Here is a 20000-nt window from a genome sequence, read left to right as displayed (position 1 = left end):
CAGAGTCAGACAGCAGGGTATGAGAGGAGTGACTGGCAGCAGGGTATGAGAGGAGTGCCTGCAGTGTGAGACAGCAGGGTATGAGAGGAGTGACTGCAGTGTGAGACAGCAGGGTATGAAAGGAGTGACTGCAGAGTGAGGCAGCCGGATGAACAGGCGGAGCGGAGCACAGGATGAGCAGTGTCTACTAACATGTGGGAGAGAGAGAGAGAAAAAGAGAGAGAATGTGTCCTTGTTAGCATGCATGTGACTGTGTGATGTATGCAATTATAAACTGGGTGGTTCGAGCCCTGAATGCTGATTGGCTGACAGACGTGGTATATCAGGCCGTATACCCCAGGTATGACAAAACACTTATTTTTACTGCTGTAATTACATTGGTAAACAGTTTATAATAACAATAAGGCACTTCGGGGGGGTTGTGGTATATGGCCACTATACCACGGCTAAAGCCTGTATCCAGGCACTCCGCGTTGTGTCGTGCTTAAGAACAGCCCTTAGCCGCGATAAATTGGCCATACAGCGAACTAGTCAACTGATATCTGTCTATGACAACAAGGCCTCTCAGTGGGTGTCAGTCTACATGCAAATAATGACCAGGTGTATCCAACATTAGCCTATACTGACTCTAAATACATCACAGAAGCTGGTAGAAGACTGGACCAGCAGGCTGGTCTCTCCTCTGTTTGTGAATAAAGGTATGTAGTGGAGTGTGTCTACTACTTAACTACTCTCTCTCCACTGTCAAATTATACCAATAACAATCCCACAGGAACCTCATTAACTAGTCACTCTTCCAACACAAGTCAGAGGAGGCTTCCAATAAAGCCTAGACCAGGGGGAGGTTTATAGAACAGCCCTTCATAACAAAGCCTAGACCAGGGGGAGGTTTATAGAACAGCCCTTCATAATAAAACCTAGACCAGGGGGAGGTTTATAGAACAGCCCTTCATAATAAAACCTAGACCAGGGGGAGGTTTATAGAACAGCCCTTCATAATAAAACCTAGACCAGGGGGAGGTTTATAGAACAGCCCTTCATAATAAAACATAGACCAGGGGGAGGTTTAAAGAACAGCCCTTCATAATAAATCCTAGACTTGGGGGAGGTTTAAAGAACAGCCCTTCACAATTTTCTTGGGCCACTATAACTATAACTATTTTGCCAATTGGACTGGTCCCCCCTACCACACGGAACCCCACTAATCTACAGACGGAAACGCACGAGGTGGCTGAAAACAGACCTCCCTCCATATTCTGCCAGCTTTCTAGCTATGGCTCGGCTAGCTGTCTGAATCTCACTGGACCCTTATGATCACTCGGCTAAGCATGCCTCTCCTTAATGTCAATATGACTTTGCTGTTCTGGTTAGTGTTTATTGGCTTATTTCACTATAGAGCCTCTAGCTCTGCTCATTATACCTTATCCAACCTCTCAGTTCCTCCACCCACACATATGACATCACCAGGTTTCAATGATGTTTCTAGAGACAATATCTCTCTCATCATCACTCAATGCCTAGGTTTACCTCCACTGTATTCACATCCTACCATACCTTTGTCTGTACATTGTACCTTGAATCTATGCTATCGTGCCCAGAAACCTGCTCCTTTTACTCTCTCTTCTGGACGTCATAGACGACCAATTCTCATAGCTTTTAGCTGTACCCTTATCCTACTCCTCCTCTGTTCCTCTGGTGATGTAGAGGTGAATCCAGGCCCTGCAGTGCCTAGCTCCACTCCTATTCCCCAGGCGCTCTCTTTTGATGACTTCTGTAACCGTAATAGCCTTGGTTTCATGCATGTTAACATTAGAAGCCTCCTCCCTAAGTTTGTTTTATTCACTGCTTTAGCAAACTCTGCCAACCCGGATGTCCTAGCCATGTCTGAATCCTGGCTTAGGAAGACCACCAAAAACTCTGAAATCTTCATCCATAACTACAACATTTTCAGACAAGATAGAACAGCCAAAGGGGCGGTGTTACAATCTACTGCAGAGATAGCCTGCAGAGTTCTGTCCTACTATCCAGGTCTGTACCCAAACAATTGAACTTCTACTTTTAAAAATCCACCTCTCTAAAAACAAGTCTCTCACCGTTGCCGCCTGCTATAGACCACCCTCTGCCCCCAGCTGTGCTCTGGACACCATATGTGAACTGATTGCCCCCCATCTATCTTCAAAGATCGTGCTGCTAGGTGATCTAAACTGGGACATGCTTAACACCCCAGCCATCCTAAAATCTAAGCTTGATGCCCTCAATCTCACACAAATTATCGATGAACCTACCAGGTACCACCCCAAAGCCGTAAACACGGGCACCCTCATAGATATCATCCTAACCAACTAAATACACCTCTGCTGTTTTCAACCAAGATCACAGCAATCACTGCCTCATTGCCTGCATCCGTAATGGGTCAGCGGTCAAACGACCTCCACTCATCACTGTCAAGCGCTCCCTGAAACACTTCAGCGAGCAGGCCTTTCTAATCGACCTGGCCCGGGTATCCTGGAAGGATATTGACCTCATCCCGTCAGTAGAGGATGCCTGGTACATTTTTTTTAAATGCCTTCCTCACCATCTTAAATAAGCATGCCCCATTCAAGAAATGTAGAACCAGGAACAGATATAGCCCTTGGTTCTCTCCAGACGTGACTGCCCGTAACCAAAACAAAAACATCCTGTGGCGTTCTGCATTGGCATCGAACAGCCCCCGTGATATGCAATTTTCAGGGAAGTTAGAAACCAATACACACAGGCAGTTAGAAAAGCCAAGGCTAGCTTTTTCAAGCAGAAATTTGCTTCCTGCAACACAATCTCAAAAAAGTTCTGGGACACTGTAAAGTCCATGGAGAATAAGAACACCTCCTCCCAGCTGCCCACTGCACTGAGGATAGGAAACTCTGTCACCACCGATAAATCCACTATAATTGAGAATTTCAATAAGCATTTTTCTATGGCTAGCCATGCTTTCCACCTGGCTACCCCTACCCCGGTCAACAGCACTGCACCCCCCACAGCTATTCGCCCAAGCCTTCCCCATTTCTCCTTCTCCCAAATCCAGTCAGCTGATGTTCTGAAATAGCTGCAAAATCTAGACCCCTACAAATCAGCCGGGCTAGACAATCTGGACCCTTTCTTTCTAAGATTATCTGCCGAAATTGTTGCAACCCCTATTACTAGCCTGTTCAACCTCTGTTTCGTGTCGTCTGAGATTCCCAAAGATTGGAAAGCAGCTGCGGTCATCCCCCTCTTCAAAGGGGGGGACACTCTTGACCCAAACTGCTACAGACCTATATCTATCCTACCCTGCCTTTCTAAGGTCTTCGAAAGCCAAGTCAACAAACAGATTACCGACCATTTCGAATCCCACCGCACCTTCTCCGCTATGCAATCTGGTTTCAGAGCTGGTCATGGGTGCACCTCAGCCACGCTCAAGGTCCTAAATGATATCGTAACCGCCATCGATAAGAAACAATACTGTGCTGCTGTATTCATTGACCTGGCCAAGGCTTTCGACTCTGTCAATCACCACATCCTCATCGGCAGACTCAATAGCCTTGGTTTCTCAAATGACTGCCTCGCCTGGTTCACCAACTACTTCTCAATAGAGTTCAATGTGTCAAATCGGATAGCCTGTTGTCCGGGCCTCTGGCAGTCTCTATGGGGGTGCCACAGGGTTCAATTCTTGGGCCAACTCTTTTCTCTGTATACATCAATGATGTCGCTCTTGCTGCTGGTGAGTCTCTGATCCACCTCTACGCAGATGATACCATTCTGTATACTTCTGGCCCTTCTTTGGACATTGTGTTAACTACCCTCCAGACGAGCTTCAATGCCATACAACTCTCCTTACGTGGCCTCCAACTGCTCTTAAAAGCAAGTAAAACTAAATGCATGCTCTTCAACCGATCGCTGCCCGCACCCGCCCGCCTGACTAGCATCACTACTCTGGATGGTTCTGACTTAGAATATGTGGACAACTACAAATACCTAGGTGTCTGGTTAGACTGTAAACTCTCCTTCCAGACTCGCATCAAACATCTCCAATCCAAAGTTAAATCTAAAATTGGCTTCCTATTTCACAACAAAGCCTCCTTCACTCATGCTGCCAAACATACCCTCGTAAAAAATGGACTAGCCTACCGATCCTTGACTTCGGCGATGTCATTTACAAAATAGCCTCCAATTCCCAACTCAATAAACTGGATGCAGTCTATCACAGTGCCATCCATTTTGTCACCAAAGCCCCATATACTACCCACCACTGCGACCTGTACGCTCTCGTTGGCTGGCCCTCACTTCATACTCGTTGCCAAACCCACTGGCTCCAGGTCATCTACAAGACCCTGCTAGGTAAAGTCCCCCCTTATCTCAGCTCACTGGTCACCATAGCAGCACCCACCTGTAGCACGCGCTCCAGCAGGTATATCTCTCTGGTCACCCACAAAGCCAATTCCTCCTTTGGCCGTCTCTCCTTCCAGTTCTCTGCTGCCAATGACTGGAACGAACAACAAAAATCTCTGAAACTGGAAACACTTATCTCCCTCACTAGCTTTAAGCACCAGCTGTCAGAGCAGCTCACAGATCACTGCACCTGTACATAGCCCATCTATAATTTAGCCCAAACAACTACCTCTTCCCCTACTGTATTTATTTATTTATTTTGCTCCTTTGCACCCCATTATTTATATTTCTTCTTTGCACTTTCTTCCACTGCAAATCTACCATTCCAGTGTTTTACTTGCTATATTGTATTTACTTTGCCACCATGGCCTTTTTTGCCTTTACCTCCCTTATCTCACCTCATTTGCTCACTTTGTATATAGACTTATTTTTCTACTGTATTATTGACTGTACGTTTGTTTTACTCCATGTGTAACTCTGTGTTGTATGTGTCGAACTGTTTTGCTTTATCTTGGCCAGGTCACAGTTGTAAATGAGAACTTGTTCTCAACTTGCCTACCTGGTTAAATAAAGATGAAATATTTTTGTTTTTTTAAATAATAAAACCTAGACCAGGGGGAGGTTTATAGAACAGCCCTTCATAAGAAACCTCGAACAGGGGGAGGTTTAAAGAACAGCACTTCATAATAAATCCTAGACCAGGGGGAGGTTTAAAGAACAGCCCTTCATAATAAATCCTAGACCAGGGGGAGGTTTAAAGAACAGCCCTTCATAATAAATCCTAGACCATTTTGACTGGCTGCATCACTGCCCGGTACGGCAATAGCACCGCCCTCGATCACATGGCGCTACAGAGTGTGGTGTGGACGGCCCAGTACATCACTGGGGCCGAGCTCCCTGCCATCCAGGACCTCTATATCAGAGTGTGGTGTGGACGGCCCAGTGGGGCAGAGCTCCCTGCCATCCAGGACCTCTATATCAGAGTGTGGTGTGGACGGCCCAGTGGGGCAGAGCTCCCTGCCATCCAGGACCTCTATATCAGAGTGTGGTGTGGACGGCCCAGTGGGTAAGAGCTCCCTGCCATCCAGGACCTCTATATCAGAGTGTGGACGGCCCGGGAAACGGTTAAAGACTCCAACCACCCAAGTCATAGACTGTTCTCTCTGCTTCCACACAGCAAGCGGTACCGGTGCACCAAATCTGACGCCGACTATCTCCAAGCAATAAGACTGATAAATAACTAACAAAATAGCTACACATCTGAGATAACCTTGAATCTTTATTGACATTTTATTTTATAAAAACTCACATGGCCCTACACACACACACACACACACACACACACACACACACACACACACACACACACACACACACACACACACACACACACACACACACACACACACACACACACACACACACACACACACAAGCTGCTGCTACTCTGTTTATCTTATATCCTGTTCCGAAGTCACCTTCCCCCTATACATATCTACCTCCATCACTCCAGTATCCCTGTCTCCTTCCCCTATACATATCTACCTCCATCACTCCAGTATCCCTGTACATAGTCACCTTCCCCCTATACATATCTACCTCCATCACTCCAGTATCCCTGTCTCCTTCCCCTATACATATCTACCTCCATCACTCCAGTATCCCTGTACATAGTCACCTTCCCCCTATACATATCTACCTCCATCACTCCAGTATCCCTGTCCCCTTCCCCCTATAGATATCTACCTCCATCACTCCAGTATCCCTGTCCCCTTCCCCCTATACATATCTACCTCCATCACTCCAGTATCCCTGTCCCCTTCCACCTATACATATCTACCTCCATCACTCCAGTATCCCTGTCCCCTTCCCCCTATACATATCTACCTCCATCACTCCAGTATCCCTGTCTCCTTCCCCCTATACATATCTACCTCCATCACTCCAGTATCCCTGTACATAGTCACCTTCCCCCTATACATATCTACCTCCATCACTCCAGTATCCCTGTCCCCTTCCACCTATACATATCTACCTCCATCACTCCAGTATCCCTGTCCCCTTCCCCCTATACATATCTACCTCCATCACTCCAGTATCCCTGTCCCCTTCCCCCTATACATATCTACCTCCATCACTCCAGTATCCCTGTCCCCTTCCACCTATACATATCTACCTCCATCACTCCAGTATCCCTGTCCCCTTCCCCCTATACATATCTACCTCCATCACTCCAGTATCCCTGTCCCCTTCCCCCCTATACATATCTACCTCCATCACTCCAGTATCCCTGTCCCCTTCCCCCTATACATATCTACCTCCATCAATCCAGTATCCCTGTCCCCTTCCACCTATACATATCTACCTCCATCACTCCAGTATCCCTGTCCCCTTCCCCCTATACATATCTACCTCCATCACTCCAGTATCCCTGTACATAGTCACCTTACCACTATACATATCTACCTCCATCACTCCAGTATCCCTGTCCCCTTCCCCCTATACATATCTACCTCCATCACTCCAGTATCCCTGTACATAGTCACCTTACCACTATACATATCTACCTCCATCACTCCAGTATCCCTGTACATAGTCACCTTACCCCTATACATATCTACCTCCATCACTCCAGTATCCCTGTCCCCTTACCCCTATACATATCTACCTCCATCACTACAGTATCCCTGTCCCCTTCCCCTATACATATCTACCTCCATCACTCCAGTATCCCTGTACATAGTCCCCTTCCCCCTATACATATCTACCTCCATCACTCCAGTATCCCTGTCCCCTTCCCCCTATACATATCTATCTCCATCACTCCAGTATCCCTGTCCCCTTCCCCCTATACATATCTACCTCCATCACTCCAGTATCCCTGTCCCCTTCCCCCTATACACATCTACCTCCATCACTCAAGTATCCCTGCACATAGTCCTCTTCCCCCTATACATATCTACCTCCATCACTCCAGTATCCCTGTACATAGTCCCCTTCCCCCTATACATATCTACCTCCATCACTCCAGTATCCCTGTCCCCTTCCCCCTATACACATCTACCTCCATCACTCAAGTATCCCTGCACATAGTCCTCTTCCCCCTATACATATCTACCTCCATCACTCCAGTATCCCTGTACATAGTCCCCTTCCCCCTATACATATCTACCTCCATCACTCCAGTACCCCTGTCCCCTTCCCCCTATACATATCTACCTCCATCACTCCAGTATCCCTGTCCCCTTCCACCTATACATATCTACCTCCATCACTCCAGTATCCCTGTCCCCTTCCCCCTATACATATCTACCTCCATCACTCCAGTATCCCTGTCCCCTTCCCCCTATACATATCTACCTCCATCACTCCAGTATCCCTGTCCCCTTCCCCCTATACATATCTACCTCCATCACTCCAGTATCCCTGTCCCCTTCCCCCTATACATATCTACCTCCATCACTCCAGTATCCCTGTCCCCTTCCCCCTATACATATCTACCTCCATCACTCCAGTATCCCTGTCCCCTTCCACCTATACATATCTACCTCCATCACTCCAGTATCCCTGTCCCCTTCCACCTATACATATCTACCTCCATCACTCCAGTATCCCTGTCTCCTTCCCCCTATACATATCTACCTCCATCACTCCAGTATCCCTCTACATAGTCCCATTCCCCCTATACATATCTACCTCCATCACTCCAGTATCCCTGTCCCCTTCCCCCTATACATATCTACCTCCATCACTCCACTATCCCTGTACATAGTCACCTTCCACCTGTACATATCTACCTCCATCACTCCAGTATCCCTGTACATAGTCCCCTTCCCCCTATACATATCTACCTCCATCACTCCAGTATCCCTGTACATAGTCCCCTTCCCCCTATACATATCTACCTCCATCACTCCAGTATCCCTGTCCCCTTCCCCCTATACATATCTACCTCCATCACTCCAGTATCCCTGTACATAGTCACCTTAACCCTATACATATCTACCTCCATCACTCCAGTATCCCTGTCCCCTTCCCCCTATACATATCTACCTCCATCACTCCAGTATCCCTGTCCCCTTCCCCCTATACATATCTACCTCCATCACTCCAGTATCCCTGTACATAGTCCCCTTCCCCCTATACATATCTACCTCCATCACTCCAGTATCCCTGTACATAGTCACCTTAACCCTATACATATCTACCTCCATCACCCCAGTATCCCTGGCCCCTTCCCCCTATACATATCTACCTCCATCACTCCAGTATCCCTGTACATAGTCCCCTTCCCCCTATACATATCTACCTCCATCACTCCAGTATCCCTGTACATAGTCCCCTTCCCCCTATACATATCTACCTCCATCACTCCAGTATCCCTGTCCCCTTCCCCCTATACATATCTACCTCCATCACTCCAGTATCCCTGTACATAGTCCCCTTCCCCCTATACATATCTACCTCCATCACTCCAGTATCCATGTCCCCTTCCACCTATACATATCTACCTCCATCACTCCAGTATCCCTGTCCCCTTCCCCCTATACATATCTACCTCCATCACTCCAGTATCCCTGTCTCCTTCTCACTATACATATCTACCTCCATCACTCCAGTATCCCTGTCTCCTTCCCCCTATACATATCTACCTCCATCACTCCAGTATCCCTGTCCCCTTCCCCCTATACATATCTACCTCCATCACTCCAGTATCCCTGTACATAGTCCCCTTCCCCCTATACATATCTACCTCCATCACTCCAGTATCCCTGTACATAGTCACCTTCCCCCTATACATATCTACCTCCATCACTCCAGTATCCCTGTCCCCTTCCCCCTATACATATCTACCTCCATCACTCCAGTATCCCTGTCCCCTTCCCCCTATACATATCTACCTCCATCACTCCAGTATCCCTGTCCCCTTCCCCCTATACATATCTACCTCCATCACTCCAGTATCCCTGTCCCCTTCCCCCTATACATATCTATCTCCATCACTCCAGTATCCCTTCCCCCTATACATATCTACCTCCATCACTCCAGTATCCCTGTACATAGTCACCTTCCCCCTATACATATCTACCTCCATCACTCCAGTATCCCTGTCCCCTTCCCCCTATACATATCTACCTCCATCACTCCAGTATCCCTGTACATAGTCCCATTCCCCCTATACATATCTACCTCCATCACTCCAGTATCCCTGTCCCCTTCCCCCTATACATATCTACCTCCATCACTCCAGTATCCCTGTCCCCTTCCCCCTATACATATCTACCTCCATCACTCCAGTATCCCTGTCCCCTTCCCCCTATACATATCTACCTCCATCACTCCAGTATCCCTGTACATAGTCACCTTCCACCTGTACATATCTACCTCCATCACTCCAGTATCCCTGTCCCCTTCCCCCTATACATATCTACCTCCATCACTCCAGTATCCCTGTCCCCTTCTCCCTATACATATCTACCTCCATCACTCCAGTATCCCTGTCCCCTTCCCCCTATACATATCTACCTCCATCACTCCAGTATCCCTGTCCCCTTCCCCCTATACATATCTACCTCCATCACTCCAGTATCCCTGTACATAGTCCCATTCCCCCTATACATATCTACCTCCATCACTCCAGTATCCCTGTCCCCTTCCCCTATACATATCTACCTCCATCACTCCAGTATCCCTGTACATAGTCACCTTCCACCTGTACATATCTACCTCCATCACTCCAGTATCCCTGTACATAGTCCCCTTCCCCCTATACATATCTACCTCCATCACTCCAGTATCCCTGTACATAGTCCCCTTCCCCCTATACATATCTACCTCCATCACTCCAGTATCCCTGTACATAGTCAGCTTACCCCTATACATATCTACCTCCATCACTCCAGTATCCCTGTACATAGTCACCTTCCCCCTATACATATCTACCTCCATCACTCCAGTATCCCTGTCCCCTTCCCCCTATACATATCTACCTCCATCACTCCAGTATCCCTGTCTCCTTCCCCCTATACATATCTACCTCCATCACTCCAGTATCCCTGTACATAGTCACCTTCCCCCTATACATATCTACCTCCATCACTCCAGTATCCCTGGCCCCTTCCCCCTATACATATCTACCTCCATCACTCCAGTATCCCTGTCCCCTTCCCCCTATACATATCTACCTCCATCACTCCAGTATCCCTGTCTCCTTCTCCCTATACATATCTACCTCCATCACTCCAGTATCCCTGTCTCCTTCCCCCTATACATATCTACCTCCATCACTCCAGTAGCCCTGTCCCCTTCCCCCTATACATATCTACCTCCATCACTCCAGTATTCCTGTACATAGTCACCTTACCCCTATACATATCTACCTCCATCACTCCAGTATCCCTGCACATAGTCCCCTTCCCCCTATACATATCTACCTCCATCACTCCAGTATCCATGTCCCCTTCCCCCTATACATATCTATCTCCATCACTCCAGTATCCCTGTCCCCTTCCCCCTATACATATCTATCTCCATCACTCCAGTATCCCTGTCCCCTTCCCCCTATACATATCTACCTCCATCACTCCAGTATCCCTGTCCCCTTCCCCCTATACATATCTACCTCCATCACTCCAGTATCCCTGTCCCCTTCCACCTATACATATCTACCTCCATCACTCCAGTATCCCTGTCCCCTTCCCCCTATACATATCTACCTCCATCACTCCAGTATCCCTGTCTCCTTCCACCTATACATATCTACCTCCATCACTCCAGTATCCCTGTACATAGTCCCCTTCCCCCTATACATATCTACCTCCATCACTCCAGTATCCCTGTACATAGTCCCCTTCCCCCTATAGATATCTACCTCCATCACTCCAGTATCCCTGTCTCCTTCCCCCTATACATATCTACCTCCATCACTCCAGTATCCCTGTCTCCTTCCCCCTATACATATCTACCTCCATCACTCCAGTATCCCTGTCTCCTTCCCCCTATACATATCTACCTCCATCACTCCAGTATCCCTGTACATAGTCACCTTCCCCCTATACATATCTACCTCCATCACTCCAGTATCCCTGTCCCCTTCCACCTATACATATCTACCTCCATCACTCCAGTATCCCTGTACATAGTCCCCTTCCCCCTATACATATCTACCTCCATCACTCCAGTATCCCTGTACATAGTCCCCTTCCCCCTATAGATATCTACCTCCATCACTCCAGTATCCCTGTCTCCTTCCCCCTATACATATCTACCTCCATCACTCCAGTATCCCTGTCCCCTTCCCCCTATACATATCTACCTCCATCACTCCAGTATCCCTGTCCCCTTCCCCCTATACATATCTACCTCCATCACTCCAGTATCCCTGTACATAGTCACCTTACCACTATACATATCTACCTCCATCACTCCAGTATCCCTGTCCCCTTCCCCCTATACATATCTACCTCCATCACTCCAGTATCCCTGTACATAGTCACCTTACACCTATACATATCTACCTCCATCACTCCAGTATCCCTGTCCCCTTCCCCCTATACATATCTAACTCCATCACTCCAGTATCCCTGTACATAGTCACCTTACCCCTATACATATCTACCTCCATCACTCCAGTATCCCTGTACATAGTCACCTTACCCCTATACATATCTACCTCCATCACTCCAGTATCCCTGTCCCCTGTCCCCTTCCCCCTATACATATCTACCTCCATCACTCCAGTAACCCTGTACATAGTCCCCTTCCCCCTATACATATCTACCTCCATCACTCCAGTATCCCTGTACATAGTCACCTTCCCCCTATACATATCTACCTCCATCACTCCAGTATCCCTGGCCCCTTCCCCCTATACATATCTACCTCCATCACTCCAGTAACCCTGTACATAGTCCCCTTCCCCCTATACATATCTACCTCCATCACTCCAGTATCCCTGTACATAGTCACCTTCCACCTATACATATCTACCTCCATCACTCCAGTATCCCTGTCCCCTTCCCCCTATACATATCTACCTCCATCACTCCAGTATCCCTGTCTCCTTCTCCCTATACATATCTACCTCCATCACTCCAGTATCCCTGTCTCCTTCCCCCTATACATATCTACCTCCATCACTCCAGTATCCCTGTCCCCTTCCCCCTATACACATCTACCTCCATCACTCCAGTATCCCTGCAAGAAGTGCGTCCCCGCATCAATGTTCTAACATCTAGTGGAAAGCCTTCTCAGAAGAGTGGAGGCTGTTATAGCAGCAAAGGAGGGACCAACTCCATATTAATGCCCATGATTTTGGAATGAGATGTTGGATGAGCAGGTGTCCACACATTATTAGTCATGTAGTGTATTTTTCGTGTTTTTTTTTCTTCTAGTACTACATTGTTATTGATTACTACATTGTTGGGTTTTGTGTTTGGAAGAAAGGCATTTCACTGTACTTGTGCACGTGACATTAATACCTGAAACTCATAACCAGGGCAGGTTTTGGGAGTGCTTTGATAAAGTCGATGGTCCCGTTGGCCCGGCAGACCCAACGGGCTCAGGACAGTATGTTAGAGGCAGAGATGCTGGATGTCGGCTGGCTTCCAAGAATAATGGTTTTAAGAGACAGCAGAATAGGTATGTCTGAATAGCTCTGCACAGACGGACATTGTGGTGCCGTTCTGCCTCAGCCAGGGAGTACTATGCTGGTAGAGACAGACCAACGATGGACAGACACACTCCCTCCCTCCCCCTCTCCCTCCCTCCCTCCCTCCCTCCCTCCCTCCCTCCATCCCACCCCCTCTCCCTCCTATCCCCTCTCCCTCCTACCCTCCCCCTCTCCCTCCCTCCCTCCAACCCCCTCTCCCTCCCTCCCTCCCTCCACCCCTCCCTCCTACCCTCTCTCCCTCCCACCCCCTCTCCCTCCTACCCCCTCTCCCTCCCACCTCCCCTCTCCCTCCCTCCCCCTCTCCCGCCCTCCCCCCTCTCCCGCCCTCCCTCCTACCCCCTCTCCCTCCCTCCCACCCTCTCCCTCCCTCCCTCCCACACTCCCCCTCTCCCACCACCTCTCCCCCTACCCCCCCTCCCTTTACCTCAGGCAGCAACAAAACACAGTTTTCGTTTTACCTCAGCATACAGAGAATAGATCCCAAATGGCACCCTATTCCATAGTGCACTAATTTTGAACAGGACCCATAGGGCTCTGGTCTAAAGTAGTGCACTATATAGGGAATAAGCTGCCGTTTTAGATGCACAGAGAAAGCCAGAAGTCGGGAAACTCCAGAGAATAACTAGGCCAACATGCTGGGCTGATCTCCATGTAATCAAATGAAAGACTAGCTGAAGGTAACCAAATTACTTCCCCCAACAGCTTCACAAATCCCAATCTGCATTCTAAATCGCACCCTATGCCCTAAATAGTGCACTAGTTTTGACCAGGGCCTATAGGGGCTCTGGTCTAAAGTAGTGCACTATATAGGGAATAGGGTGCCATTTGGGACGCATTCCTTAGTTGTTTCCAGTCTCCACACCAAGCCTGATGGTGCATGTAGTTTTCCAGGGGGGAGAGAGTGGAGAGAGACGAGGCAGAGCACTGACATTCAGCCAACAAAGACTAATGTCCTGTGACCTGGTTGGCTGGTTTTACTGGGTCTTTGTTTACAAGGCAATCCTGTCTGGTTAATTGTTAAGGCTTTAGTGCTGGGGGCAGGAGACTGAGTGCTCAGTAGAGGAAACATATTCAAGCAAATAGCATTTCCTTCAGATAACCAATGGCCTATCTAGCCAGTCTGTCCTTCAGATAACCAATGGCCTATCTAGCCAGTCTGTCCTTCAGATATCCAATGGCCTATCTAGCCAGTCTGTCCTTCAGATAACCAATGGCCTATCTAGCCAGTCTGTCCTTCAGATAACCAATGGCCTATCTAGCCAGTCTGTCCTTCAGATATCCAATGGCCTATCTAGCCAGTCTGTCCTTCAGATAACCAATGGCCTATCTAGCCAGTCTGTCCTTCAGATAACCAATGGCCTATCTAGCCAGTCTGTCCTTCAGATAACCAATGACCTATCTAGCCAGTCTGTCCTTCAGATAACCAATGGCCTATCTAGCCAGTCTGTCCTTCAGATAACCAATGACCTATCTAGCCAGTCTGTCCTTCAGATAACCAATGGCCTATCTAGCCAGTCTATCCTTCAGATAACCAATGTCCTATCTAGCCAGTCTGTCCTTCAGATAATTGTCCTGTGAGGATCCAAAAATAGGTCAGATCAGCTTGGCAATACATGACTTGGGCCAGACCCAGAAGGGGGGAGGGGGCAGAGGGCTAGTGGGGGGGTTGACAGTTCACACCCCACAGGACAAAAACGATGAAAGTGTTTTTGTTAAGAGAGGGATGTGATCTTAGAACCTATAAGAGGGAATTAGTTCTATAACTTTGTACAAGTAAGTAGTCACCGCCCCCTTGAGTGAGGTCAGAGAGCGTGTCAGCCTGACGGAACCGCCCCTTTTTGAAGAACAGTATAAAAAAACGATGAGTTAAGAATTGACATATCAGACCAGAGAGGTGTCGAGCTGCAGCTCACGTCCAAAGTGATTGGAACTCTGAAATCTGAACACGAGGTAGAGACGATGGTTACCTCCCGGACAATCGCTGATACGGCTGATTAGTATCTAGAAAAGCGCATTGAAGTGGGACCATTCTACTGCTCTTGTCAAATCACCGCAGTACGCTACTCTCATCACCCCACTGAGAACCATCGACACGGCTGGCTAGCCTATCTTCAAACAATCCTCTTCCACAGCGAGTGGAAGTAGAGTGAGCTCTGTAGTTCAGTTCATGATGACAGTGATTAGATAAATAACAGGCATCAGATGAATGAAAGTAAAGTCATGTCATAACCAATGTCCCCATCGTTCAGATAGCCTAGCCAATATCTACCATTCAGATAGCCTAGCCAATATCTATCATTCAGATAGCCTAGCCAATAACTATCAGTCTGATTCAGATAGCCTAGCCTATATCTATCATTCAGATAGCCTAGCCAATATCTAGCCTGTCTATCATTCAGATAGCCTAGCCAATATCTATCATTCAGATAGCCTAGCCAATAACTATCAGTCTGATTCAGATAGCCTAGCCAATATCTATCATTCAGATAGCCTAGCCAATATCTAGCCTGTCTATCATTCAGATAGCCTAGCCAATATCTAGCATGTCTATCATTCAGATAGCCTAGCCAATATCTAGCCTGTCTATATTCAGATAGCCTAGCCAATATCTATCATTCAGATAGCCTAGCCAATATCTATCATTCAGATTCAGATAGCCTAGCCAATATCTATCATTCAGATTCAGATAGCCTAGCCAATATCTATCATTCAGATTCAGATAGCCTAGCCAATATCTATCATTCAGATAGCCAATATCTATCATTCAGATTCAGATAGCCTAGCCAATATCTATCATTCAGATTCAGATAGCCTAGCTAATATCTATCATTCAGATTCAGATAGCCTAGCCAATAACTATCAGTCTGATTCAGATAGCCTAGCCTATATCTATCATTCAGATAGCCAATATCTAGCCTGTCTATATTCAGATAGCCTAGCCAATATCTATCATTCAGATAGCCTAGCCAATATCTATCATTCAGATTCAGATAGCCTAGCCAATATCTATCATTCAGATTCAGATAGCCTAGCCAATATCTATCATTCAGATTCAGATAGCCTAGCCAATATCTATCATTCAGATAGCCAATATCTATCATTCAGATTCAGATAGCCTAGCCAATATCTATCATTCAGATTCAGATAGCCTAGCTAATATCTATCATTCAGATTCAGATAGCCTAGCCAATAACTATCAGTCTGATTCAGATAGCCTAGCCAATATCTATCATTCAGATAGCCTAGCCAATATCTAGCCTGTCTATCATTCAGATAGCCTAGCCAATATCTAGCCTGTCTATCATTCAGATAGCCTAGCCAATATCTATCATTCAGATAGCCTAGCCAATATCTATCATTCAGATAGCCTAGCTAATATCTATCATTCAGATTCAGATAGCCTAGCCAATATCTATCATTCAAATTCAGATAGCCTAGCCAATATCTATCATTCAGATTCAGATAGCCTAGCCAATATCTATCATTCAGATAGCCTAGCCAATATCTATCATTCAGATAGCCTAGCCAATATCTATCATTCAGATAGCCTAGCCAATATCTATCATTCAGATAGCCTAGCCAATAGCTATCATTCAGATTCAGATAGCCTAGCCAATATCTATCATTCAGATTCAGATAGCCTAGCCAATATCTATCATTCAGATAGCCTAGCCAATATCTAGCCTGTCTATCATTCAGATAGCCTAGCCAATATCTAGCCTAAGAAGTGACAGCCTCTGATTAGTCTGACTAAGACATTAAAAGTGCAAGATGCGTGACTAATGACCAAGGTTCGAAGTGATAAACGACCTTTCTATCAGGTTAGATGTTAGAGAACACATGGATGACTCATCAGTCAGTTATGTGACGAGGTCAGCACATAAGGCCTACACGTCACATAAGGCCTAAACGTCACATAAAGGCCTAAACGTCACATAAGGCCTAAACGTCACATAAGGCCTAAACGTCACATAAGGCCTAAACGTCACATAAAGGCCTAAACGTCACATAAGGCCTAAACGTCACATAAGGCCTAAACGTCACATAAGGCCTAAACGTCACATAAGGCCTACACGTCACATAAGGCCTAAACGTCACATAAAGGCCTAAACGTCACATAAGGCCTAAACGTCACATAAGGCCTAAACGTCACATAAGGCCTAAACGTCACATAAGGCCTACACGTCACATAAGGCCTAAACGTCACATAAGGCCTAAACGTCACATAAGGCCTAAACGTCACATAAGGCCTAAACGTCACATAAGGCCTAAACGTCACATAAGGCCTAAACGTCACATAAGGCCTAAACGTCACATAAGGCCTACACGTCACATAAGGCCTAAACGTCACATAAGGCCTAAACGTCACATAAGGCCTAAACACGGTGATGTCAGCACACAAACGTCCTTAACGGCACTTTTGGTATTTTTTTAGGATCCTCATTAACTGTTGTGAAAGCAGCAGCTACTCTTACTGGGGTCCACACAGAACAGGAAACATGACATAATACAGGACATTAAATAGACAAGAACAGCTCGAGGACAGAAGTACAGACATTTTTTAAAAAGGCACACGTAGCCTACATTATCAATACATACACACAAGCTATCTAGGTCTAACAGGGGAGAGGCGTTGTGTCGTGAGCTGTTGCTTTACCTTTGAAAATTGCTTGGAGGTGAATTTAGGCCACCATCACACTGTAAACAACAGACATTTATTTGATGAAATCGATGACGCACATCCTACGTGACACCACCGTCATAAAAACACACACACACACACACACACACACACACACACACACACACACACACACACACACACACACACACACACACACACACACACACACACACACCTATAACTCCAATCACGTTCCATCATGTCAGTACAGCACCACATCTAAGATAATGTTTTATTGTCACATCCACCAGATAGGTGTTGTTGTACAGGGTCAGCCATAGTAGTATGATAGGTGTTGTTTTACAGGGTCAGCCATAGTAGTATGATAGGTGTTGTTTTATAGGGTCAGCCATAGTAGTATGATAGGTGTTGTTTTACAGGGTCAGCCATAGTAGTATGATAGGTGTTGTTTTACAGGGTCAGCCATAGTAGTATGATAGGTGTTGTTTTACAGGGTCAGCCATAGTAGTATGATAGGTGTTGTTTTATAGGGTCAGCCATAGTAGTATGATAGGTGTTGTTTTATAGGGTCAGCCATAGTAGTATGATAGGTGTTGTTGTACAGGATCAGCCATAGTAGTACGGCACCCCTGGAGCAAATTAGGGATAAGTTCCTTGTTCAAGGGCACAGACAAATTTTCACCTTGTCGGCTTGGGTATTCGAACCAGCAACCTTTTCGGTTACTGGCCCAACGCTCTAACAGCTAGGCTACCTGCCGCGTACCTATCTCAGAGAGGCCTCTACCACAGAGCAATCTCCTCCTCAGAGAGGCCTCTACCACAGAGCAATCTCCTCCTCAGAGAGGCCTCTACCACAGAGCAATCTCCTCCTCAGAGAGGCCTCTACCACAGAGCAATCTCCTCCTCAGAGAGGCCTCTACCACAGAGCAATCTCCTCCTCAGAGAGGCCTCTACCACAGAGCAATCTCCTCCTCAGAGAGGCCTCTACCACAGAGCAATCTCCTCCTCAGAGAGGCCTCTACCACAGAGCAATCTCCTCCTCAGAGAGGCCTCTACCACAGAGCAATCTCCTCCTCAGAGAGGCCTCTACCACAGAGCAATCTCCTCCTCAGAGAGGCCTCTACCACAGAGCAATCTCCTCCTCAGAGAGGCCTCTACCACAGAGCAATCTCCTCCTCAGAGAGGCCTCTACCACAGAGCAATCTCCTCCTCAGAGAGGCCTCTACCACAGAGCAATCTCCTCCTCAGAGAGGCCTCTACCACAGAGCAATCTCCTCCTCAGAGAGGCCTCTACCACAGAGCAATCTCCTCAGAGTGTTGCCTTGCAAACCATCTACATCTGCCATAATGTGAAATAGGTTTCGTCACAAATGGCACCCTATTTTCTATGGGCCCTTGTCAAAAGCAGTGCGCTACATAGGGAATAGGGTGCCTCTTGGGACAGACCAATAGTGTTGAGTAGCCTAGTCTACATAAATACATCCACTTCCAAGTGATATAGTGGCAATAGGTATTTAGTCCGGTTGACTGAACATTTAACAAAACCCAAGGACCGCTATAAATCACTTCTAGAGTTGGCAACTACCTCCTGGGAAACTATCCATCCTTCATTCTATCCCTCCCTCCTCCCCCCTCCGTCCCTCCCCATGCCTTTCAGCTGCAAATCAATCGGCCAGCCAACCAGGAGCCGGACTGTGTCCCAAATCCCACGTGGAAAAGATATTGAAGAATTCATACAAGATTCATGAACCTAGGGATGTGACAAATGTTTAAAAAAATCGGAACGTTTAAACTACCATTTTGTATGGGTTTTCTGTTAAAATGATGAAGAACATGTGTATTGTAACATTTAGACGTAACATAAATGTTTCATGTATTATATAAAACACATACAACAAACATGTAAGCTACGGCTTGGAAGGAGGAGGAGGAGGAGGACAGACACAGAGAGAGACAGAGACACAGAGAGAGAGACAGAGACACAGAGAGAGAGACAGAGACACAGAGAGAGAGACAGAGACACAGAGAGAGAGAGACAGACAGAGAGAGACAGAGAGAGACAGAGAGAGATAGAGAGACAGAGACACAGAGAGAGAGACAGAGACACAGAGAGAGAGACAGAGACACAGAGAGAGAGACAGAGACACAGAGAGAGAGAGACAGACAGAGAGAGATAGAGAGACAGAGACACAGAGAGAGAGACAGAGACAGAGACACAGAGACAGAGAGAGAGACAGAGAGAGAGAGACAGAGACACAGAGAGGGAGACAGAGAGAGACA

General features: G+C 46.9%; 1 protein-coding gene across 15 annotated transcripts in view; it reads right to left on the bottom strand.

The window, feature by feature from the left end:
• Nucleotides 1–20000, bottom strand: part of LOC106569653 (receptor-type tyrosine-protein phosphatase F) — a 469500-nt gene that overhangs the window by 310482 nt on the left and 139018 nt on the right. The window contains exon 1 of one of the 15 annotated variants that reach the window (XM_045694462.1): nt 4403–4425. The exons of the other annotated variants lie outside the window; for them this stretch is intronic. The gene's annotated coding sequence lies outside the window, so the exon portion shown is untranslated. Of the gene's footprint in view, nt 1–4402; nt 4426–20000 lie in introns of those variants that run through there. 15 annotated transcript variants of the gene reach the window in all.

The sequence above is a fragment of the Salmo salar genome, chromosome ssa14, assembly GCF_905237065.1.
Source record: "Salmo salar chromosome ssa14, Ssal_v3.1, whole genome shotgun sequence".
Lineage (NCBI taxonomy): Eukaryota > Metazoa > Chordata > Actinopteri > Salmoniformes > Salmonidae > Salmo > Salmo salar.
The sequence above is the reverse complement of the archived record's forward strand: the minus strand, read 5'-3'. Positions and strand labels throughout refer to the sequence as shown.